Here is a 26,841-nt window from a genome sequence, read left to right as displayed (position 1 = left end):
AACTACCAATGGCATAGCTTTCAGCTTCTCAGATGCGCACAAGCCCCAGGGACACAACAAGCAATGTACCATGACTGGTATATGGTACTCGACTTAAGCACCGATATATTAGGCCAGGGCCTTCCTGGTCTAATTTTCAGGTACCTAACACAGATGCCTAACAATGCCAAAGTCATACCATGTCTATGTGTCTATTCTCCTCCCCCAACCATGCCAACTTTTCAGGTATGCATGGGTAAGCACCTTGGTTTAGGCATCAGTAGGCACCACGCTGATTTCCATTCAGAACTTTAATTGATCTTTTTTTTAAATCATTTTAAATTAGCTTTTAATGGCATTTTCAATTAACATACCTTTTAAACCAAATAAAAAAAAAGCTTAGAAACATAGAAGATGACGGCAGATAAGGGCCATAGCCCATCAGGTCTGCCCACTCTACTGACCCATCCCCAAGTCTACTATCCTAGGGATCCCACTCCTGGTGACAGGTACCCTTGGCTTAACCCTCTAAGGGATCCCACATGGGCATCCCATTTGTTCTTAAATTCTTGCACGCTGTTTGCCTCGATCACCTGCACCGGGAGCTCGTTCCAAGGATCAACCACTCTTTCGGTGAAGAAATATTTCCTGGTGTCGCCATGAAATTTCCCGCCCCAGAGTTTGAGCGGATGCCCTCTTGTGGCTGAGGGTCCTTTGAGAAAGAGAATCTCTTCTTCCATCTCGATATGGCTGGATCATGTCTCCTCTCTCCCTACGTTCCTCGAGTGAGTACAGCCGCAAATTTTTCAGCCTTTCCTCGTACGATAGATCATTGAGCCCCGAGACCATCCTGGTGGCCATCCGTTGCACCGACTCTACTCTCAGCATATCTTTTTGGTAGGGTGGCCTCCAGAATTGCACACAGGAGGTCTCACCATGGTTCTGTATAATGGCATTATGACTTCAGGCTTCTGGCTGACGAAACTCCTGCGTGGAAATTGGCTAAGTACCACTCGATGCCACCGATTTAGATTCCACTCACAGAATCAGGGCCAGAATGTCCTAAATGAACAGTCCCAAATATGAACACCAAAATGACAGGCACAATAATGTCTGTCTGGCATCATTTGTACAAAAATGGTCACACAGCTATACCTGCAGAGCAGAGGGGCAGCCTCAATGTCTGTGCAGCAAACTTAATTCCTTTATATGTTGTCGTGAGCCCTCCAGGAAGGGATAAAAACCTACTGTATTTAAAGGTACACCATAACAATAGGTGTTTTTTAATGTTCCAGGAGGACTCACATATTTGTAAGAGACTAAAATTCAAGAGAATTTTCTCTATGCTTTTTTCATATCAGGCAGCAAGGCTTTGGAACACATCGGCTTTATATGCAGTCTTCCTGACCCCATTATGCTTCTTTTCATAAACATATTGACTATTTTATTTAAGAAATATGTACTTTTAAATTAGCTGTCAAAATTGGTGGGCCTAGTTTTATTTTAATATCTTTTGACGGAACCTATCTTATTGTATTTTATTGCTGGTTCTCTTAGCTTATGTAATGCACCTCAAACTAAAATTTGGAGTAGGTTGATTATAAATAATGGGTAATGTAATGTACAGAAATTTTAAAAAAAAATTAAAGTGGGAGTTACATTTCGGTACTGTTAGTCAAAGTCCACTGCACTGACCACTAGGCTACTCCTTACACTTGCTTGCTGCTCTATTAGGAATGGCAAAAATACCTGAGGCTGTCATACAGTTTAGTGTCCACTGTTGCTTTTATTTCTTAAGGGGTGGGAGGGGGCCAATAGTCACTGGGAGATTAAGGAGGGGTCATGCTTTCATCACTCTATTGGTAAGCTGCTCAATCAGAGTACTGTTTTTTGTACCCTGAATAGGATTGAAACAGGTCTAGATAAAAATGTCTTTCTTCCTGTTCTATTATCATTGAAATATATCCTAATTTTGGACCTGCCTTAGTCCCACTCCAACATGCCCCTTTGCTATTTGGACAAACTGCAGTGCCTTTTAAAAATCATGATTTGGATGTTTTCAGCAGATGAGCGTTTTGGGGCCATTTTGAGATATCCATCTCCTTTGAAAAATGAGTATCAAAGGTGCCTATGTGTCCTTATAATATACTAGCATAAAAGTCAAAGATTGCACCTAAATTGCAGACATAGACATATATGCCTGGTCCATAACAGGTTATTTAAATATGCACACAAACTAGTGTGTTTTATAATCTAGCACATACTTGCAAACTCTACCCATTCTCTACTCAAACAATCTCTCTGTACATGCCTACTGACAAAGTACGCACAATCAGAATTTTAAAGCAGTCCATTTGTATGTAGCCATATATATGCAAAAATGATTTTATAAAAAGACCTAACTCTACTCCTCTAGCCCCCTCGGAACAAAAGCAGTCCCTCCTTCCAGACCTCCTCCATCACCCATAGCCACTATTCACTCTAAGTTGGATTCCTCCAACTGCATTGTTGCCATGTCGATGGTGGTGCTTCAATATTGTGTTTTCAATAACTAGAAACAAACAGGTTCCCTGGAGTCTTGGAGAGGTTGCCTGTCACTCACTACTGAAAATGAGACAGTGAAGCAGTACCTCACCATTGGCCCAGTTTAGAGGCCAGTGTCCATAGGCTCCGCTGTAATCTGGACCTTACCATGTAATCATTGGTGGTCCAGCAATTCAGTCAGGGCACTCGCTCCTGTTCCTGCTAGCTCCCTTGTCATAATTGCTGCCATGATTTTATATGGCAGTATCATGGTAGCCATTTTGAGATTGGAGTGGTATGGGTAGGAATGATTCCCTATCAATACTGACTCCAATCTCAAAATGGCTGCCATGACTTCTGGTGGCAATCTTGCGAGACTGCTGCTTGACATCCGGGGTGGGAGGGGGGGGTGGGGGGGAGGGGGAATAGAAACTTGTATACAAAAACTGAACCATAAAGAAGTTAGGCTCTGCATACAATGCAACACCACAGAAACAGTGGTGCATATCCCCCAATATTGTACAAGATAGCAGGGCGGCTTCTGGCAGCTTCGGGCTACGGGCTTTCCAGCACCAGATGCACCAGACCACCAGAAGCACCTACTTGTAGAGGAGGAAGAACCAAGAAGAAAAAAATTCTGAACCAAATTTTTTTTCTTGGTTTTTCCTCCTCTACAGGTGGGTGTGTCTTATGGTCCGAAAAATACAGTAGTTTTAAAAATATTTTCCTGTAACTTAGAAGTGTTCCCTAGTCTTTGTAATTTTTGACGGAGTGAAAAATCGATCCATTTGTACCCGTTCTACTCTACTCAGGATTTTGTAGACTTCAATCATATCTCCCCTTAAGCCATCTCTTTTCCAAGCTGAAGAGCCCTAACTTTTTTAGTCTTTCCTCATATGAGAAGAGTTCCATCCCCTTTATTATCTTGGTCACTCTTTGAACCTTTTCAAGTTCCACTATATCTTTCTTGAGATAAGGCGACCAGAACTAAACACAGTACTCCAGGTGAGGTCACACCATGGAGCAATACAGAGACATTACAACATTCTTAGTCTTGTTAACCAACCATACCTAGCATCTTGTTTGCTTTTTTGGCCACCGCCACACACTGGGTGGAAAGTTTCATCATACTGTCTACAATGACACCCAGATCTTTCTCCTCGGTGCTAACCCACAAGATGGACCATAGCATCTGGTAACTATAATTTGGGATATTATTCCCAATGTGTATCACTTTGCATTTGGTCAAAATATGCAGCCTGCACATGTGATATTTATGTATTCCCTGTGTATCTTTGTTTCCTGTGTACTAAAGTGAATTATGCAATTCAAGCACAGAGAGCAGTCTAATAATCTACCAAATGGAAGTTGATTTGATTTGAATTTTCAAGAGCACACAGGCCACTACTATAATTAGTTTGACCTGGCAGTTTTCTCCTACTCATTTTTTGGGTTGTTTTTTTTTTTCAGCTCAACTGAAAATGGCCTTGGTGAAATGAAGGGCTCCTTTTTACAAAGGTGTGTTAGGGACTTAACGTGTGGAATAGCGCGTGCTAAAATGCCGCGCACGCTAGCCGCTACCGCCTCCTCTTGAGCAGGCAGTAGTTTTTCAGGTAGCGCACGCTATAGCGTGCGCTAATCCAGTGCGTGCGCTAAAAACGCTAGCACACCTTTGTAAAAAGAGCCCGAAGTGTATGAGTTGAAGTCACGGAATGAGCATTTTGGAAGGGGATGCAGCCTTGAAACAGCCTGGATGGCGAAATACGAATTTGTGTCAGCGCTGAATTTCCCCGACGCGATTAAAAATAAGTGATTGGCTTTTAATACATGTATAAGAGGAACTGCTTTTGAAAAGTTATTGCATTATTGAATATTATTGTTTCTAAAGCATTTGGTAGAAAACAATGAACTGATGAAGATTGTGGTGAATCCATATTCTCACTGATTTTATTCTGAGAATCTCATCTCTGAAGTCCTGAAGATTTCAATTATTGAGTATTGTGAGGATGTTTGTTTATATATTTTTGTACTTTGTGGAACGAAAGCACAATTAGGGCATTATCTAAATACATGCCTGCATTCATGCACCACTTGCTTATGCAAATGCAGTGAAAATAGTCACTTCCAAGTTTCCAAGTTTATTAAAAATGTGTTATACCTGCTTATCAAATATTCCAAGGTGGTTGTACAATAAAATCAAGGGGGGAACAAATAGTAATAAAGAAAGGATATCATCAATTAAGACGGCAGACAAAGAAGACAAAAGGACATACTGAAACGAGATGAAAAGGGAACACTACAATATAAATAAAGAAAAGAGAGAAACATAGGAAAATACAAAAGGGTAGGGTGACAATTAGCAGTCCCACTAAAGCAGACTGAAATTCAGTTTATAAAATCCTTAAAAGGACAATCAAACTTGGAAAGCATCTTTAAAAAGGAACGTTTTTAAGGAAGGCTTTGAATTTCTCCATAGATGTTGTCTCGAGTTAGGCATCGAATTCCAAAGGGAAGGAGCAACAACTGAAAAAATGGAATTTCTCCTGGTATTGATGTGTCTAAGTGATGGGACTACTAATAAATTTTGATCAGAGGATCGAAGGGTGCGTGGGATGGGATCAGAAGTTTGTTGATAAATTCTGGCTGTCCTGTTTTTCTTGTTTTAAATGTCAGCAGTAATGTTTTATAAATGATACAACGATCGATAGGAAGCCAATGGGCTTTAATCAGGAGGGGAGTGACATGGTCAAATTTCTTGGCCTTAATTATGATTTTAACAGCAGTATTCTGGACTATCTGTAGACATCTAATCTTTTTATTAAATCCGACAACAAGAGGCACTGGGATTTGACTTTGGAACTTTAATTTTTGGTATTTTGCTTGTTTTTAAACTTTTGATACAAATTGCTAATAATGGAATTCTAACCACACGGTTGGATTTGACATCTCCAGTGCCTCTTCTTGTTGGATTTGCTTTGTTTAGAGGCTTGGTATCTCTTTTTTTAGTAATTCCATGATATAAAGCATTACCGTAGCCAGGCAAGAGATGACCAGGGAATGAATAAGAATATTTAAAGCAGAGTAATCAAGGAAGGCGGTGGCGGTGAAAATATCCGGAGGCAGTGAAAATACTTACGAACTACTGTGCTTATATGGTCATGAAAATTGAAGTTCTCATCAAAAGTAATTCCTAAGAGCTTGATTGAGTTGACTGACTGAACCGGAATAAACTTGAATTTGATTGGAGAGAGCAGAGAACCTTTTTTAGTTGGAAAAATCATTGCTTTGGTTTTATTAACGTTAAGTGATAACATGTTAGAGTTGAGCCAGTCACCTATTTTTTCCAGCTCTCGATTGATATTGGAGATGTCTTCAAGGTTATCCAAGTTGATAGGATGAATTAGTTGGATATCATTGGCATAGGCATAGATGGTAAAGCCAATTGATTGTCAAAGGGTAATCAGAGGAGCCAGGAGAATATTAAAGAGGAGGGGAGAGAGGATTGATCCCTGAGGAATACCGAAGTCGTTTGAGTATGAAACTTAAATGAAACTTTTGAAGAACGATCTTTAAAATATGAAATAAACCAGTTTAATATGCACAAGTCCCCTTTGCACCATTTTACAGGGTTATGCTTAAATGGCATGGGGGAAAATTCTATAAATGATGTTGAAAATTAGGCACTGATAAAAATTTGTGTTAAATGCTATTCTGTAAAAGACGCTCCAGGGTTAGCACTCTTTATAGAACAGCATTGAACACTGAATTCTGCTCTTGAGAATGATTCAGGGACAAATTTTTCCCCGTTCCCACAAGAACTCATTTTCCTGTCCGGTCCCCACAAGTTCCTTTCTGGTCCCTGCTCCATTCCTGCAAGCTTCATCCTCATCTGCACAAGCCTCAAACACTTGGCTTGTGCAGTTAAGGCAAAGCTTACAGGCATGGGGGAGGGACAGCGACAAAACTCACAGGGATGGGATAGGGAAATTGAGTTCCTGCGGGGACTTATTCTGCTCTCAATATTGGGTGTGAGGACGTATGCCAGTTGAAACCTGATATAAATCCTAATGCACAATGAGTGCAGAGCCTCGCTATTCTGTAACACTGAATAGCAGGGATCCGCCCTAATTTGCCCATGCTCCTCCTATGGCCATATCCCCTTCTGAGTTGCACGCAATCCAATATAGGTGTTCATTGTAATGGGATAGTGCATAGCCAGTTCAGCACCCAAATCTTTTCCAAAGAAAGGAAAATGGTAGAACTAGAGGGCATAAATTGAGGTTGTAGGGAGGTAGACTTAAGAGTAATTTTAGGAAATTCTTTTTCACAGAGAAGGTGGTGGATGCCTGGAATGCCTTCCCGAGGGAGGCAGTGGAAAGAAAAACGGTGATGGAATTCAAAAAAGCATGGTATAAACACAAGAGGATCTCTAATTAGAAAATAAATGGTATAAACTGAAGCACTAAGGCCGATACTGGACAGAGTTGTATGGTCTGTGTCCCATATATGGCGATTCGGTATAGGATGGGCTAGAGAGGACACCGATGGGAACTCCAGTAACTTGGAGCATGAGTTTACAGTATGTATCTACAAATGACGAGATGGTGGAGAGGCTGGAGTAAGCTTCGACGGCAATCCAGAGACATTTTTACAGAAATTATATTATTTAAACATTCCTAAGGTGACGAATCAGGACTTGGAAAATCAATTGACTCAATTAGATATAACAGATATTCTTGAGTCCTCGCAACCTGAAACTTCTGTAAGGGCTACTTTGCTAGTGACCTTTGTGTTTTTACAAGACAAAGAGGCAGTTCTTCGTCTATTCTTTAGGACTGAGAATGTTGAATTTTATGGTTCAAAAATAGCAATATTTCCTGATGTTTCTAAATGGACGCAATTGCGTCGTAAAAAATGTCTAATGTTATGTCAATCTGTATTGAGTTTAGGAGCTACCTTTCAGCTGCGCTTTCCATGTAAATGTTGTATCAATTATCAAGCAAATAGATATGTCTTTTATGAACCCGATCAATTACAATTTTTTCTGGAGGGCAAAGCGGCTTCCGTAACCCCTCAGATGCCCACTGAAGTTACCGTCCAGACTGTATAGTAAAGATACACCCAATGTGCTCTGTACTTGTGATATATTGATATATTTCCTTGAAAATCAACTACCCTTGATTCGTGCTTGATTCTCTCTCCATAGTTGTGGGCTACTATCATGGTATTGTATATGCAATTAATGTTTTATTTCCTATTGGATATTGTTATGTTTTTTTATCAAAGAATTTTCATTTGATGTTAAATAAAGGTAAATAAATAAATAAAAAAAAGCTTCGACAGCAACTCCAGTAGTTGGAACCAAAGGACAGTACTGGGTGGACTTTATGATCTATGGCCCAGAAATATCAAAGAAAAAAGACAATTTAACCATGAATTTATTTTAAAAAAAAAAAATGTTACTAATGAGCAGACTGGATGGACCATTCAGGTCTTTATCTGCTGTCATTTACTATGTTAAATCATTAGTAATGCCAATTAAGTGCCTCTTTTACTCCAGCTCCAATAAGTCATTTGAGCCCATTAACTATTTTGGGCACCAATCTGCGATAGTGCATATCTGCAAGGAGACGTATTACATATGCCCTTGTCACATTTACTCATCCTCAGTTATGCCATGTCTATGGCTGACATAACTACAGATAGGTACATTTTTGACACTCCAAGGCCAACTTATGCTAGTATTCAGTAATGAAATCAGTGCACCCAGATGCCATTATAGAATGGGTACGCCGGCTCCTCATATACCTTTCCTTATAATAATCTAGGGAGGGGGTTCTCCTTATCATATTCCCACTCCCAAATCACGTCCTATCCCAATAATCATGGCAGCAGCCTTCAGGCAGGGTCCAGGCACCAGAGGTCCTTCTGGGAATGGGAGGATCATCAGAAAAATATAGCTTTAGAAGCTTCTCAGCCTCCTCAAGTTCTGAGACATAAATAAACTCTCCTTTCCAATGTATATGGAGCTTTGCAGGATACAGCATTGCCACTTGTATCCCGTGCAAACAGTATTACTTAACTTCTTTGAACTGCATGCGTTTACGATCAAGTTCTGGACTGAAATCCGGGAACAGTAGAACTCCATGCCCTTGAATTTCACATTTTTTGTATTTCCTGGCCCAAGAAAGCAGTAGTTCTTTATGGTGGAAATTCAAACGTTTTGCCACATTCAGGCCTAGTGCCTTGAGCAGTAGAATGCAAAGGGATGCAATGAACTCTATCAATGATGAAATCCTTTGGGAAGGATTCAGCAGGAAATAAGTCACAAAGAAATTGGTCTAAAAGGTCCACCATATTATTGGTTCAAGTTCAATTTATTTGATATACCGCCAATATAAACCCAAAGTTAAAATCTAAGCAGTTTAAAATAAAAATGAGTAAAGGGATTAAAGACGCAAACTTTAAACAAAAAAAACAGGATAAAAACAAACAAGACTGGAAACATGAAGAACAAGGTGAAGGGTAAAATTACAAAAAAATTTTAAGGAAAAAGGGGATGGCAAAAACATAAAGTTTACGGAATAATGAATGACCCCTTTTCAAGCATCCAAAGTATTTGCATATTTGATCTCTGACATCTGTTTTCAAAGTTGTCCAGCTTTTGTAGCACATTGGCTATTGCAGTATCATGCAGATCTGTGTCCTTTCTCAAGCTGGTAACATTATCCTCTGCTGTAGCAATGTATTGTTCTTCCACCTTCACCTGACCAGCTACAGCCTGCACTTCCAAGCAAACTCCCAGCAAATCGCTTTGTGTAGTGGTTAGTTGCACATTTAATCTGACATCACCTTTCTTAATTGCCCAAAGTACAGCGTTAAGTAGAGAATGACAAATTCGTCACCGTTCCCGTCCCTGTGGATAACTGCGGGAAACCATCTCCATTTCATTCTTTAAGGAGAGAGGGAAGAATCAGAGTATGAATGGGCACAGCCACTGACCCTCAAGCCTAGCATTAAAGAATGCTGATGTAGAACGACTGAGGTTGCAATAGACACTAAAAAAATGATACGAGATTGTTTCCCGCAGTTATCCTCGGGGATGGGAATGGTGATGAATTCTGTCACCAGGTCATTCTCGACTGGAAAGCTCTGTTCCATTATCTGCTGAGGCTGTATTGGTCAGGGTTCCCAGGGAGGAAGTAGTGCTTGCCAGCGGTGAGGCACCATCTTGCTGCACCAAACACCGAAGCGTGGTGGGCTGCTTCATAGATTTACCTAATGTCACCATTGTGTCCGTTGATTTGCCAGCTGTTTTTGGGTCCAGCCAAGGAGGCATGACAGTTGCCAGCAGAGAGAATTCTAAGATGGGAAGATCTGCATAAAACTGTTGCGGTTATATTAGAAATCTTGCCCGGGTTGCTGAGAGAGCTCCCGCAGCGCATCCTCACTCAACCACGGCCATCACATGATTTCTCTTGATGCCAATGTTTCAGCGCCATATACAGAATTTGGCCATGTGGGTGGGACTTGGGTAGATCCCACATATACACACCTAATTTACAGAATACTTTAAGTTGCAGACTAAAGTGACACATGTAGGCACACATTTATGCCTGCTATTGATATGACTTAGAAAGATCAGGGAACGTAAATTCAATACTGGAAGTCAGAAAAATATTTAGGATAAATATAAATGAAACTGACTTCAATAGATATACTGTCTCCAGAGAATGATCAAAAATTATTTATACTACGCTCAGAGATGTGAAACTCCAAAAGAGAGGGATACCCCCCCTCACGGTAAGAGTTTATCGTCCAGTCATTGCGAACTTCATATATATGATCACTCTCTGAGCCATGAAGTAAATTCAGTATGTATATTCTTTTAAACTTTTTAAGATTTTTGATTTAGTCAACTCTTCTTTTTCTTATATAATTTGAATATCTTAAGTTGCATGTAGACAAGAAAATCACTGGAATAGTGAATAAACACTTCACATCTTTTAAATTGAACTGGGGGGAATATACATACTGAATTTACTTCAAGTCTCAGAGAGTGATCATATATATGACGTTCGCAATGACTGGTCGGTAAACTCTTACCGTGAGGGGGGTATCCCCCTCTTTTGGAGTTTCACATCTCTGAGCCTACTGGAATTTTGATCACTCTCTGGAGACAGTATAAATAATTGAAGTCAGTTTTGTTTATATTTATTGATATGACTTAAGCAGGCATGGGTGGAGTGCAGGGGTGGCCTAGTGGTTAGAACTGCTGCTTCTGCACCCCAAGATTGAAAGTTCAACCCCTGTCTGTTCCCTGTGACTCTGGGCAAATCACGTAGCCCCCTCTCCCCCATTGTCCCATCTGCCATAGATAGATCGCGAGCATGTTGGGACAGATAGAGAAAATACTTAATAGCTGATTACTATTCAATGTATTATAAACCATTTTGTGTGAATCTCTTCATGAAAAGCCAGTAAATAAATAAATGCTGACTTAAACTAGTATTCTATAATGGAACCTTGACAATCAAATGCCATTATAGAATTGGTGCTATGCATGCTACATCTCGACACCCATCATTTGATGCCCGTTATAAAATTGGCCCCTTAGTCACTTCAGTTGAATTTTTGTGACATGCCATTTGTCAAAGATAAAAGCCATCTCTCTTTTTTTTTTTAGGAATGAAAATAATGAGCCTGCAGTCATAAGTGGATTTTAAGCCCTGACACCCATGGGCTTAATTAAGCCTGAATATTCAATGCTGGGCTATGTCCAGGCACTGGTGTTCAATATCTGGGTTGGCTAGTCTACCCAAAAGCGACCTGGGCACCGGCCAAAATTCAGACTACTGCCCAGGTGACCCAGAGGATAAAGTTAGCACAACCTTTTTGCTATCCAAGCTATATCTGCTTACTTACCCAGTTAGGGATTGAATATCACTCCTAACCAGGTAAATCAAGGCTCCAACCTGACTCTGCCCCACACCACCCCCGACTACCCCAGCACTGTCTGAACAGAGCCACAGTGGTCAAACAAGATTTTCAGCATCACTGCCCAGTTGAGTGCCACTGGGAAACCCCTCCCAGTCTGCTCTGCATGGTTTAATGGGCAGTAGCCTCTCCGGCCTGGTTAAAATCTTCAAATATCAGGCACAATGGGCCCAATATTCAAGAGGCAAGCTGGCTAACTCCAATGGTCAGGAAACTGGACATTCAATGATTCAATGCCAGGCCATTTCTGGAGACCAACATTGAATATCCAGTTTATTTTTGGTCAGCTCAAACTTAGCCAGCAAAGTCGATTTTTAAGCGCTGGCCGGCTATGTTATAGGGCCAACGCTAGACCATCTATTTATGTGGCCAGATTTTGGCAGAATGTGTCCAATATTTGAAACACAATATTTCATTTCAGAAGCCAGTAATGCACTTCATCAGCTCTACTGAGGTGTGTTATGCAGCTTGCATAACACTTTTTGTATGAGGAGCAACTAAGCGATGCTTACATGAGACAAGGCTTTAAAAACCAAAGATGTATAAATTTCCTCCATTGTAACCCTGCTACTTTTGCCTCTCTATCCATGCTCAGGACAGAAATAGGAAAGTAGATGGGGGTATGAGCACATGCTTCAAGGACGAGGAATTTCTCAATAGACATAGTACTACTTGAAAGGGTCCAGAGAAGAGCGATGAAAATGGTAAAGGGACTGGGGGAGTTGCCTTACAACGAGAGGCAAGAGAAACTGAGCCTCTTCTTCCATGAAAAGAGAAGACTGAGAGGGGACATGATCGAAACATTCAAGATATTGAAGGGAATTGACTTAGTAGAGAAAGAGAGGTTGTTCTCGTTCTCCAAGGTGAAGAGGGCACTCGCTAAAGTTAGAACGGAAAAGATTCCGTAAAACGTAAGGAAGTTCTTCTCTCAGAGAGTAGTAGAAACCTGGAACGCTCTTCCAGATGCTGTTATAGGGGAAAGCACCCTTCAGGGATTCATGACAAGGTTGAATAAGTTCCTACTGAAACAGAACATATGCAAGTAGGGCTAGACTCAAATAGGGCACTGGTCTTTGACCTAAGGGCCGCCGCTTGAGCGGACTGCTGGGCACGATGGACCACTGGTCTGACCCAGCAGCAGCAAATCTTATGTTCTTATAACAAGAGAATGCATTTGGAAATGGTCAAAACCTTGTGAAAACTCCCCAATGAAGTCTGAAGGTAGGCTGTAGAGGAGGATGTCAGCAGTGTTGAGGCCCCCTCATGGGAAAATATTTAGCGGCTCTCCTTCATCTTATTAGAATCCAAAGTGGCCCCAGCTCTAGTGGCATCTGGGTGCCCAAATTCTGTTACATATCTCTAGTTTAACTCAGCATTGGCATTCTAACATTTATATGCCCACAGTTATACTAACCTCACATGTGGCATAATTGTCATTTAAATGCAACAAAGGCATATGGAACTTAAGAGTGGGTACCCATGCCCCTCCCAGATTCTACCCAGGAAAATGCCCTCTTTGCATTTACGCTCTATCCACTGGATTCTATATAGATTGCCAAAATGGAGGCACCCGAATTTGAGTGCAGATTCATTTATGTTTATTTTGACACTAAATATTCCCCATGCAAGCTAATTAATTAATTGTTGTTAATTGGCAATCATTTGGATTTACACATGGATCTGCCCCACATTCTATTTGATAAAATATCTGCCTAAATTTTTCAGAGCACAGTTCAAAAGGAGGGTATAGGCACGATATTATAGAATAGGGTCATTTACATGCCCAACTGCCATTAGTTGAGCACCAGTATTTACACCAGGGTTCAGCAGGCGTGAGTGCAGCACTCAAAATCAGGCACAAGATCCATACTAGACTAGTATTTTATAATAATAATAATAATAATTTATTTCTTATATACCGCTATACCGTGAAGTTTGAAGCGGTTTACAATAAAGATACATTTGACAGTACATGGGATAGAAACGGTTTACAATAAGATACGTTTAGTCAGTACATGGGATACAAGTGGTTTACAAAAGGGTGCTCTGCACAGAGTGCTCTTTGCATAATACTAGTTTAGCACAGATCTTCTCAGGACCTAACTCTGGGCGCCATTTATTGAATTTTCCCCAAAGCCACATGTGTGCCCTTTCAGAATAACATGCTTAGCTGATCTAGGCACCTTACCTTTCTCCCTTTCACAAAACCATAATGCGGTTTTTAGCGCTGGCCGCGGCAGTAACAGTTCCGATGCTCATAGAATTCCTATGAGAGTCGGAGCTGTTACCGTTGAGGTCATCGCTAAAAAGCGTGCTATGGTTTTGTAAAAAGGGGGGGGGTTTAATTATTTAAAAAGCTTAATTGGCACAAATAACAAGCAATTAGCACCTCATAATTGGCTTAAATTATAATTAATTGGATGGCAGGCACCAACTCAGTAGGTGCCTACCACTTTCAGGTAGGCATCTAGTCCAACGCGCCTACCAGAAAGTAGGCGCAGATAGGGTGTGGATCGTGGGTGTGTTTGGCATGTAGGCACCTGTTTTGGATGGTTCACAGTCTTTCACGTGCGGGACAAAGCCATGCTGACATTTGAGCCCAGACAATTGGGCGCTAGACTCCAGCGTGCCACCAGAAAAGTTAATTTTAAAGAGTTAATTTTAATTTTAAAGAGTTTACTTAATAGTGTTCACGCTACCATTGGGGTATGGATCAGATCGGGCAGAAGGTTAGTGGATCGGGTCAGAAAAGGATCACAAACTGGTCAGGTCATGATCGGTGAACTTAGTGAATCTAGCCCTACATCCCAAATTAGCCTGGAGCTGCTTATTCCTGTGAAGCCTCTGGACTATGGGCAGGATTCACTAAAGTCCCAATATCTATCCGCTTCGTGTCCTATCCGTTTCCAGTCATTGTAGGCGATCGATTCAGTAAAGCTTGTTCATGCAAATGATCCAATCGTAAACACGCCGCTATTAGTGCTGAAACATCGATCGACAGGTATGCGAACTGTATCTTTGTTGGTTTTGAAGCTCATAATGCGTGCGCTAGCTCTTTAGGACTTCACTGCGTAGAAATGGGGCGTGGTTTAATTGCAGACATCATTAGCGGGCTCCGAATGTGCCTACAGCAAAGCACTGCTGTCGTAAAAAAGGCAATACAAGGAAGTCTTCTTACCAACCGTTATTTTTTACCGTGTAGCCGACGAGCGCCGTCCATTTCTCGCTGGAAAAGAACTGTTAAGTTGCTAGAAGGCACAACAGTTAACAGCTGTTGAATGCGCTGGGATCACGCGCTGTTATATACAGCCTACGAATCCCAGGAGGCTGTGCGGCTCTGTCAGCCGTGAAGCATGTAGCAACCACTAGCGACACCCTGATGTCACATGCACGCAACAATCCAGCTGGAAGGAAGGGGGGAGGGATAGCTGGCCCATAAAAGTTTTATTTGATTTTGGATTTTTTTTTGTTATTTGGCATTGATATTTGAAATGTACAATGCGCAAGGAGAGCACGGGGTTAATCCGCGATTTTCTCGCCATGCACATTATAAATCCGAGATTTACTCCCGCACTCGCTATGCGCATTCAAAAAAAAGAAAAAAAAATATTTCTAACGCTTATGTACATGAACGTTTAGATATATTTAAAAGTTTTGATATATTTTGGATTTTTGGAGGGGTAGATATATATTTTTAATGGGGTTCTTAACATGCACATGTCAATTGCTAGGCAGAAATAGTCGGCGAGGATGTAAACGACTGGTCCTCAGCAGTCGTAACTTTTTGGACAGGAAAGGCCAGTCGGTTTGGACTAAATGGTTTCATGAATTGACGCGTTAAGAAATTTACATGCCTTTTTACTCATTTGCATGCGCAGATCGGATCGGGTGCGGACGGGGTCTGGAGGAAGGTTAGTGAATCGAGCCGGAGTCGGAAAGTGAGCGCAAACCGAGCGGTACACGATCGGTTTGCTTAGTGAATCTAGCCCTATTCTGCTAATATGATTGCTCCTTTTTAACCCTGAATTCATCCACACCCCTAAAGTACCCATGACAGGAAATTAATTTACATACTGCTACTCTTGAAGGATGTTCTGTGCTAGTTTAGAACAAACATTAACACCTTAGGAAAAGAAATTAACCATGATCACCTTAATAAGGTGCAAAATTTTTTTTTCCTTCTATGAAAGAACTAATGACCTAGAATACAAGTGCACGTAAATACTGTATCTATAAAAAATTGAAGGAAAGATTTAAAATCAATTTATTTTGCACATTTAGCAAAAGTGAATGAAAGCAGGCACTTGAAGACAGTTTGCTCCTCTTGGGAGCTTGCATTTACAAAATATGTTAAGCAACCTTCCCATACTATCATCAAAGTAGGAATACAAATTCAAAATGATCCAATAACGTTTAATTTATACTACATTCAACTAACAACTGGAATAACAGGATTTACCATATTTAATTAGTAAACAGAACATTATCTTCTATTGGGAAGTGATTATATAATATTTATAAGGTTATAAATGGATATATTTTACACTGCATTCATATTGTAGAGTTTTACAATTTTGGCCACAAAACTGTATGCACCTTGATGCACACTGTACTGTGAAGTTGCCATAGAACAAAGAACCATGAAGAGTAATTCTATAACAATACACCTATATATAGACATTCAGGGCTAGATGTACTAAAGAGGTTCGGTAAGACCACTTCAGTCTGCTTCAATGCAATTTTGGGCCGATTCAAAAAGAGCTATTGATGCACTAAAAAGTTTGCATGCAAATGATTCACACGGAAGCTTATTGTAATCCCCATCTCTCCCATCCGACTGATTGCTGTGAGAGTGACTCTCGTATATGCACAAAGATGGCAGGAGAAGTCTCCTGTCACTCAACAGGGGAAGTCTCCTGTCACTCAGCTGTTCGGGGCAGAAAACCTTTTTTTTCATTTTTTTTTTTAATGGGTGTGTGTGTTATACATGCACAATATCTGCCCCCATTTTAAAAAAGAACTTCTTCCTTCCCCCTCCCCCCCCCGCCGATGACAGCCCTCCCCAACGACCCCTGACAAATGTGGCACCAGGAATCCTGTCCCCTGCTAGCGAAAATCGGCAAGAGGGATGCCCACTCCCTCCTAACACCGAAGGCCCACCCCCATGCCAGGTACCCTCCCAAACCCCTACCCCTCTAAAAAAGGCAAGAGGGATGCCCACTCCTTCCTGCCACTAGAGGTCCCGCTTTCTGTTAACTTTGTAATTAGTAGAGAGCACATCTTTGCAGTGATAGACCATGAATGGGTTTCTGTTTTCTGTATAATAGTGTACTTTCCTATTTTAATGGCATTCCTTTTTCATTTTTTTGTTTTATTTGATATATTTTATTGTAAACCGCCTTGAATTGTACTGCAACTCAAGGTGGCATATCAAGTTTAATAAACAATAAATGATGAACGATTATATAATCACTTCCCAATAGAAGATAATGTTCTGTTTACTAATTAAATATAGTAAATCCTGTTATTCCAGTTGTTAGTTGAATGTGGTATAAATATATATGAGTGCATAGACATGTTTGTGTGAATGAATGTGCACTGGTGAAAGGGGAGAAAAGATTAGGGATGCTTGAGCTGTCTATATAGAAATCTTCACTTTTCATTCAATATCCTAACCTCTTAAGGTTCCTCATTCTGCATCTCCTTTAATCTCTCCTTATACCCCTTCTTGAGCTTTACGATCTTCTTCTAAGTATAACCTTGTTATTCCTCCAGTTTTCTGTTCCCAGATTGGATCCACAAGACACTGTACCATTTTCTTGGAATTCTGCACTGCACCATTTTCTTGGAATTCTACCTGTGTTACTCAGGTCAGAGTTATCCCATAAAAAGTTTAGATCTTTATTAAAAGCTTGCCTCTTTTCCCAGGCCTTTCTGGTTATGTTGGTAAACTAGTGACTTAGGACTGGGTTCTGCAAATGGTGTCATTATCAGTGGCCATCTAAAAAAACAGCCACCGATCGTGTGTCAGTCATGTAACAGTGACGTTTACAGAATCATAGTTTTCATCAAAGGTAGGCACCAGAAACGTAGGCCTTTTAAAGACACCTACCTTTGGCATTTATGGAACCTACCTTTGATGAGAATCGCATCTAAGGAGACACCTTAGAACGCTTAAGCTCGTTTCTGGTATTAACCATGGCTACTTCGACCTTAGGTGCTCTAAGACGGCACTGTTTTTCTTGGCACAGGTAGGCACCTACATTTTTAAAATGATTCTTAAATTATTTTTAAATGACTTTACCAATTAAGTTAGGCACCGTTTATAGAATATGGGCCTTAGTGGATATCACCTATCTCTTCCCACCTTCCTATTTTGCAATTTTTCATTCTCATCCTCTCTCGACTAATCTCTCCCTTTCATTGTTGATGAACCTTTTTTCCTCCCCTGCTATTTTAGGCTTTCCTATTATAAATAGCTGGGGTTGTTTTGGGTTTTTTTAATCATTTTCTGATGAATATTGTATGCCATTTTGATTTGTTGTGAAAGGTAGTATATTAGAGAAGCCTAATAAACATAAACATATCCTACATACACATCGTCTCAAAGGCTCTTTTTGAATTTTCAAAACCGTGGCTCACCGTGGTCTTTTCCGTGCTTTCTTACAGTCTCCGATTGTACTATGCGTATGTAGTACAATGAGATCTTTAATATTAAAATGGTAGTACAACGAGGTAATTAATATTAAAATGAGCTCCCCTGGGCGATTCTCAAAAAGGATCACCCCTCCATTTACGAGGAATCGGGGCTGAGCTGTCATAGGCTTACTTTCCAATCAGTGCCCGAGCACTGATTGACTCAGGCATTGACAGGAAAATAAAGCAGCTCAGACCCACCACTGTGAATGGCCCCAATTCCCTCCCTGCAGAGTCCAAAAACAAGCCTGGTGGTCTAGTGCCCCACCCCCGCCATTGCCACCCCCTGCCAATGCCCCCCCCCTCGAACCCCATGAGGAAGATCGACAGGAGGGATGCCCACTCCCTCATACCGCAAGACTTTTCCCTCAATTAAAAAGCAAATGGATAAGGAATTGGTCACTTACTTTGTAATCTTTGGTTTGGTTTGGATGGAGGCAATTAAGTATAGTCATACCAATCTCTGGAGAAGCTATCAATGTGGACTGTTGTTAAGAAGTGTTACTTTACTGATTACCCCACCTATTAGTAACCAGATCTCATTGCAAAAAAAATGGGATCTGTGCTAAAAGAACCTGTTCTAACAGTAGCCCGCATTGATAATGTGTTCCCTCAGTGGTTCTAATTAGTTTTCAGTCCATCATGATTTGGAGAGATCGTAGACATGTTGAATCTTTCATCCTCAAGTTCTGGGACAGTCTGTACAATTTACAGCTCTACAGACATGAGAAGCAGTAGGCTCTCTGCATCTGTTCACATCTGCCACATCCTCCAATAGGAATCATCATGGAGCATGGAAGGGTGAGGGGGGGAGTTACTCAAGGTACAATTATTTTTGTGGCCACCTTGGGGTTGTCCTAGAGGTAGGTAGTTGACTGGTCTTGGTTACCAGTGGATTTCTTTATTTGATTTTCTGTCTATATGTGTTTCAGCTTTTTTTCTACTTTATGGAGTCCTTTTCTTAAATTTCTTATTGATTTTTGTATTGTCCAATGCTGAGCTCTTTTTAATGTTAAGAAGTATAGAAGGAGTACTGAACTTAGACTAACAGGCATACTTGTTATGGGCTGAGGAAGTTAACCACCAAGGGTTCATGTTGAGAGTGTGATTTTGGAAATCTAACAGTGTTCAATATTTTTTATGCCTCCCTATGAGATTTTGAAGATTACACTGGCATCATTTATTGATTGATCGATAGAATTTATATACTACTTATAGCCTAAGCTATTCAGGAACTGTAGCATTTTTCCTTATCTGCCATGATGGGCTCACACTCTATCTAATGTACCTGGGGCAATGGAGAATTAAGTGATTTGCCCATCATCATTACTAACATGAGAATTTTACTGTCATAACAATGTACAAAGTTACAATTTGGCTTGTCCAATTAGCAGAATGAAAGCTGAGTAAAGGGGGAAAGCTCATATTGATTTGAACATTGGCAAGTACTGGTAGATTGCTGCATGAATTTAAAAAAAAAAGAGGCCTTGTCCCTCTGTCTAGGTTTTGAAAATTCAAAAAGAGCCTTTGAGCAGTTGTGTCTGTAGGAGATGTTTATGTTTATTAGGCTTCTCTAATATACCGCCTTTCACAACAAATCAAAATGGCATACAATATTCATAATATTTGATAATTGATATTTGATAATTGGGCGATAAAATGCATGCATTTAATGATGGTTTAGCACCATCGTTAAATGTACGGTGACTTTAGAGAATCTGGCCCTCAGTCCCTGAAATACTCCCCAAAATAGCCAGTTTTGGCTTGGGCACTACTCAAAGGCGGGAGAAAAAAAAAAAGTTATATCTTAGTTTGTTTTCAGTCTTTAATCCATGAGCTTCAGTATCTGGACCTTTTACAGACCCCTGATGAAGACAGCATCATCGAAACATGGACTGTGTTGGATCCATAGCTCCCAACGGTTTGAGTCTTAGATACTTTTTATGTGGATATGTAAGTGGATTTTTTTTTTTTACTGCAATTTTTATAAAGCCTGCATCTAGATTAGAATATCTTCTTCTCCACAAGTTTATTGCCCTTTTCACTATCTAGTTAAATGCCACTAAATATGTCTGGATAGCCCTAGATAAGCAATTTAAATTGTTTTAAATATCAGACCTGTTATTTTAGCAAGGAGTCTTATGGGACCTTGTACTGAAATAGCATGACTTGTGGTAATAGCCCATCTTAACAGTAGCCCATATTGATAACTTGCCCTCTAAATGCTAACATAGAAAGAAAAAAGACAGAAGTGGTCAATTTTCAGAAATCAGCAGCGCTGCTTCAAGGCCAGGAAGGGGGGGGGAGGACTGCCCCAGGTGCCTTCTTGATGGGGACACCAGCACCTCTCTGCCCCCTCCCATGCCATGATCGCACACTCCCTACCCGACCCTCTTTAAAATCTTCACCAGCACGAGCAACTACTTTAGCCTGCTGCTTGCGCTGGCCAGGCTCCCTCTGAAATTACTTCCAGGTCGTAGGGCCAGAGGGAAAGCCAGTGTGAGCAGCAGGCTGGAGAAGCTGCTCGCGCTGGCAAAAATTTAAAAAGGTACAGGGGTGGGAAAAGAGAGCATTATTGTGGCGGGGAGGAGGTATTGGTACAGAAGGCGCAGGGGGCAGAGAGGAAAGCAAGGGGGTGCGCTACTGCCACGGGTGCCTCTACCCTTGCTATGCCACTGTGCAAACCATCATCATCCCTAAGATTTTGGTAATTAAACTCAACAATCATGCCCAATACTATCCCTTTCATAATGATCCTGTACAAAAGCTTAATTGGACTTCATTTTCAAACTATTAAGGGCTCCTTTTATCAAGCCGCGCTAGCGGGGTTAATGTGCGCGACTTTTCATCAAGAGGAGGCGGTAGCGGCTAGCAAGGCTGGCGGTTTAACACGCGCTATTACGTGCGTTAAACCGCTAGCGCGGCTTGATAAAAGAAGCCCTAAATCTTATTTTGTATGTGTATACAACATGAGGACAGTTTCAAAATATCATTAATTCAGGTAAATGGGCTATTTGAAAACTGCTCACCTTCCCTGTATGTATAAATATGTGCTGATGCTTTTTTGAATACATGTGGCTAGCAGGAGCTATTGTTTTTCTTTCACTGCATCTGCCCTTTGATGCCTCCCAGAAACTGCCCTAGTCCATCACTTACTGTGGTCTACCTAATGCAGGGGTGTCCAATGTCGGTCCTCGAGGGCCGCAGTCCAGTCGGGTTTTCAGGATTTCCCCAATGAATATGCATTGAAAGCAGTGCATGCAAATAGATCTCATGCATATTCATTGGGGAAATCCTGAAAACCCAACTGGACTGCGGCCCTCGAGGACCGACATTGGACACCCCTGACCTAATGGTTATGCTGGCCCTGGAAGTCAGATTTCACATTCAACAAATATGGACCAATATGGACCAACCCTCCAATACACCCAGTTAGGCACAAGATGTGCAGATTCTGCAGTTGCTTTGCATTTCATGAAACTGATTCTGGCCATGTTGTGGACTCCAGAAAACATATCATTTTTTCCATTAAATATGCACATCCAAGGTGGGGGGAAAAGGGAGGGGTATTTTGGTTTTCTTATAAGTGCAAATAATGTGGAGAGGGGAGGGTTATTATATGTCTTCTTATGTCTGATGAAAGTCATTGTATATGGGGGAGGGAGGGTTATGGGATCTGAATCAAATTTTAATAGGATATTAAGTGATATATTTAAATATAAATTGATGTTATATGCTGTTGCAGTTTTTGTAAGTTTTAAAAATGAATAAAGAATATTAAAAAAAAAAAAAGGAAAACACACGATGCAGAAACTATCAATCCTGAAAAGCACAGCAAATTGCAGGGACTAGAAATGAATGCAGGAGGAACATCTGCTGGACACTCCAGCGGCTCTCATAACATGATGAAGTCAAATGCTGGTGAATGAAGAGGACTATACAATTCCATGTGAAAATCGACAGCTTGGTTCCTCCTGATTCACAGGACTACACCAACAGCTACAACCTGAGTTGAATCATATTGCCCTTTTTGGAGGTCTGATTTACTAGGCTTCCCCCACCCCATGCACCGAGAAGAGGAGAAGGACCCTAGCAAATTAGGACTTACAGAACTATGTAGTCATCCTAAATGACAGAAGAAAATGATGATAGCTACAGCCAAATGCTGTACTGACAATGCAAGAAATTTGAGTAGAAATAAGCTTTGGTTTCTTCTTTGATTGTCTTAAGGATCCGTTGGTTTCCTTCCAAGAAATCCTGTTTACGCTGAGATTTACTATATCTAAGCATTGTTTACTTCTAAAAAGTGGGGAAAGCAGGCAGAGGAGGGTGTGGTGTAGTGGTTAAAGCTACAGTCTCAGCACCCTGAGGTTGTGGGTTCAAACCCATGCTGTTCCTAGTGACCCTGCACAAGTCACTTAATCCCTGCATTGCCCCAGGTATATTAGATGGATTGTGAGCCCACCAGGACAGGGAAAAATGCTTGAGTACCTGAATAAATTCGTTGTAAACCACTCTGAGTTCCCCTGGGAGAGCAATATAGAAAATTAAATAAATATTCTTTCCAAACCCTCTGTATGTTTATTGGCTTTTGAATTACAGAACTGCCTTATCTTGGAGAAGTTCAGGGTGGCGTACAATTTTTTTTTTTTTATCATGCGTTTTCAGTGTGGGTATGCTTTAGTGTGCCTCAGTGTTCTGTGTGTAGAGAAGTATCTGGTGATGATGGGCAGTTTGCTGGGAGGATATTACTTGTTGATAGGGCAGTTTGCAGGGAGTAGTTTTTGGGCTGTGGGGGCTGGTGGGGCAGTTGCTGGGGCATCATTTATGGGGGTGAAGCAGTTCTCAGGGTGGTGGGGTATTTTTGTTGTTGTTGAATGAAATAACAAAGAACCCACCCTAAGAGAATTCTGAAAAAAACAATTTAAAAAATGTGTTCTTTGTTCATTAAATTTTGGTTTACCTCCTGTATTTCTTTTGAGGGGGGGGGAGGGGTTTGTGTGTGAACGTATATTTTTTAGAATCAGGCAGCTGAGTGGAGTAATTTATGGAGTGCGGCAGTTTGCAGGATGGTAGGGGAGGGTAGAAGCAGCATTTGGGAGTAGGGGCAATTAATGGGGTCACAGAGGAGTATTAAATGTGGAGCAGTTAGCAGGGTGATGTAGTAGTAGGGGAAGGCTTGTTTTTGGGGGGTGGAGCAGTTTGCAGGCTGGTGGGAGAGTTAGCAGGGGGTAGTTATTGAGTTTGGGGCAGTGTTCACGCTGGTAGAGAGTGTGCAGATTGAAGAGGCAGTTATAAGAGGTAAATTTTCTGAGGTAGGACAGTTTACAAGGTGTTGGGACACTTATAGGTGGGCAATTTTTGGAAGTGGGGTTACCAGATTTCGTCTGTAAAAAAAAAAAAAAAAAAAAGAGGACATGTGGCCCCGCCCCGTTCTGCCCCAGCTCAGCCCTGCCCCCAAATGAACTTCATCTCTTCTTCCCCAAGCTCAGGGCCACTTCTGGAGGGCCTCCGAACATGCGCGGATGCAATGTGATAATATGGGATGGTTTGTGGGTGGAGGCAATTAACAAGGTGGTGGAGTAGTTGTGAAGGGGAGAGCAATTTTGGGAACAATTGGGGTGGGACAATTTTCAGGATGGTGGAGCAGTGGTGAAGGTTATTTTGAAAGTAGAATTAGTGGCACTTGAGATGGGGTACTTATTGTGGAAAAGACAGTTCGTGGGATGACAGAGTAGTCACAGGTGGCAATTTTTGGGTGAGGGGTACTTTTCGGGGTGATGAAGTAGATGCAAGGGGCAGACTGTGGAGGTAGGGCAATTAGTGGGTTTGAGAGACAGTTTGAGGGGGGTAGTTTTGGGGGTGGGACAGTTTCAGAACTAGATTTGAAGGCTGGGCAGTTTGTAGGTGGTGGGGCAGTTAAGGGAATGGGGTATTTTTTTTTTAGAATATGGCAGTTTATGAGGTGATGGAGCAGTTATGGGTGGAGTAGCTTTTAGAGGAGGGACAATTTGCTGAGCGGTGGGGCAGTTGTGGGAGATTAGTTTGGGGAAGTGGGCTGTTTGACGGCTGTGGTTTTTGGTGGTGGATAAATTTGTGTGTGGGGAGGCGGAGGAATTTTGGAGGTTGTCAGAACAGAGAGAGACTGTGAAAGGACGACTATTTCAATGTATGTAAGCGTCTATGTTGCAGAACTGGAACACCTACCGCAGAAATACATTGGACTATTTTTTTGGAGGGCTTAATGCTCTGGAATCCGTAGTCCAATATGGTCCATTTTCAGTTTCAATGTTTCTTGTAAACATTCTTTCCCACAAGCCAAGTTTCATCCCATTCTGTTAAAATTTTTGGATTGCTATTTTGCCCATAGACAGGCAGTCTCAACTAGAGAGTTGCACGGGGACAGAAATCCCACCCATCCCCGCCAGTATCCTCTCCATCCCCACCCATCCCCGTCAGGATCCTCTCTGGGGAAGAGTGAACAAGAAAAGGACCTGGGTGTACTGATAGATAGGACCCTGAAGCCGTCGGCACAATGCGCGGCAGCGGCAAAGAAGGCAAATAGAATGTTGGGCATGATAAAGAAAGGAATCTCGAGTAGATCGGAGAAAGTTATAATGCCGCTTTATAGGGCAATGGTCAGACCACACTTGGAATACTGCGTCCAACATTGGTCTCCCTACCTAAAGAAGGATATAAAACTGCTGGAGAGGGTGCAGAGACGAGCAACAAAACTGGTGAAGGGTATGGAGAAACTGGAATACGAGGATAGACTTATAACACTAGGATTGTTCTCCCTAGAGAAAAGGAGACTGCGTGGGGATATGATCGAGACCTTCAAAATACTGAAAGGAATCGACAAAATAGAGCAGAGAAGATTATTTACATTGTCCAATTTGACACGGACTAGAGGACATGAAATGAAGCTAAGGGGGGACAGGTTCAGGACTAATGTCAGGAAGTTCTGCTTCACTCAGAGAGTGGTTGACGCCTGGAATGCCCTCCCAGAGGAGATTATTGCGGAATCGACCGTCCTAGGCTTCAAGAGCAAACTAGATGCATATCTCCTTAAGAGAGGCATATAAAGATATGATGGACTATAAATTACGCCAGGGTACACCTGGCAGGGCCTCCGCGTGCGCGGATCGCCGGACTTGATGGACCAAAGGTCTGATCCGGAGATGGCAGTTCTTATGTTCTTATGTCCCCACCCATCCCCGCATGGAATTACCTCCATCCCCCCCCCCCCCGTCCCCATAAAAAGCAGCAATTACTTCTGACAGGATCATCAATTCCACAGTTTCTTTTGTGTTTGCGCTGCTGTTTTCCTTGTGGAATCTCTTTGGTGGAACCCTTTTTTTGTTTTCTGTTCAGGTAATTAACTTATAAACCCCCTCTTTTACTAAGGCTGACATGTCCATTATATTATATGGACGAACCCTGCTTCCAAAGCCTTCCATTTCCATGGGAGTCCCGTTGGGTAGAGGGGGGTCTCCGTGGGAATCCCGTGGGCCAGAGGGGGGTCCCTGTGGGAGTCCCTTGGGCCAGAGGGGGCTCCCCATGGGAGTCTCGTGGGTTAGGGGGGATTCCTGTGGAACCCCCGCGGGTTAGGGGGGATTCCCATGGGACCCTCACGGGACCCACGGGATTCCCGCGCAGACCTCTAGTCTCAACCCCTTTTCTATAATTCTTTCTAAACTTCCTTTGGGTTGGAAAGAATACACTTGGCCCATGAAATCTGATTTTCAAGAATGAAACTAAACGGGCTCTTTTGTATGCTACCTGCATCTGGTTAAGACCAATAAAGAGAAGAAATCCTCTTGGGTTTCTGTGTACGTCCTGATTGCAGAGGACAGCTTCTAAAGAGCGGAGACTAGTCTGCAATGCGATTTCATAAGAGTTGCTGCACGGCAGGAAAGGGTGAGAGACGCTCTTAAGTAACTGACACATCCCAAGGGCCAGAAGAGACGCACGAACGAGCAAGGGAAGAAGCCACTGAGGCTCTTCAGGGGGGGGGGGGGACAGGATGGACAAACGGCCATAGTGTTACAACAGCCTTCCCCAACGGGCGCCCTGGTCACCTTCCGCGCGTGGCACAATTGCACAAATGCAAAACCAAGCGCGAAGAAAATACAGCGCACTGATCTTTTACTCCCCCAATCCCTGTTTAGTATGCAAATCAGCAACGCGCGGTCTAGAACCAGCCAGCGTCGTCGGGTTTAACATACAAATGCAAGCCTACCTGGACCGCTGCAAACCAGCTCCCCGGCTTACCTCTTCGCACTCCACTTGCCCTCCTCCAGCCGATTCGATTCTCTCCCCACTCCGGATCGCTTCTTCCTAGGCTGCTTTCTCCCCGGCAAAGCTTTCAGGGCGCCCGGCTGCTGCCCATCTCTCTCGCCGCCTCGGTGTCCGACGGATTCTAAAGACGCCAGTCCAATGCTCAGCATCAGCAGCAATGACACGGGTCTTCTATCTAAGCCAGCTCATGCAGGACTCAGCGCTCCCCCCCCCCCCTCCGTCCTCCTCCTCCCCCCTCCTCTTTCACGCACAGCCGCCCACACCTTCGCCGGTGCTTCTCTTTTCAATGGGCGAAAGCTCTCGATTCTGGCTTTTCTTCCGATCGCACAAGCCGGGCTCAACGCT

The 26,841-nt window shown here is 42.1% G+C and overlaps 1 protein-coding gene across 2 annotated transcripts in view; it reads right to left on the bottom strand.

Annotated features, from left to right (window-relative positions):
- Nucleotides 1-26,630, bottom strand: part of DGKK (diacylglycerol kinase kappa) — a 420,961-nt gene extending 394,331 nt beyond the window's left edge. For both annotated transcript variants that reach the window (XM_033946472.1, XM_033946473.1), the window contains exon 1: nucleotides 26,470-26,630. The gene's annotated coding sequence lies outside the window, so the exon portion shown is untranslated. The remainder of the gene's footprint in view (nucleotides 1-26,469) is intronic.
- Between the last annotated feature and the right edge of the window lie 211 nt (nucleotides 26,631-26,841).

The sequence above is a fragment of the Geotrypetes seraphini genome, chromosome 5 (genome assembly GCF_902459505.1).
Source record: "Geotrypetes seraphini chromosome 5, aGeoSer1.1, whole genome shotgun sequence".
Taxonomy (NCBI): domain Eukaryota; kingdom Metazoa; phylum Chordata; class Amphibia; order Gymnophiona; family Dermophiidae; genus Geotrypetes; species Geotrypetes seraphini.
Note: the sequence above shows the minus strand (reverse complement) of the source record. Positions and strands in the feature narration are given on the sequence as shown.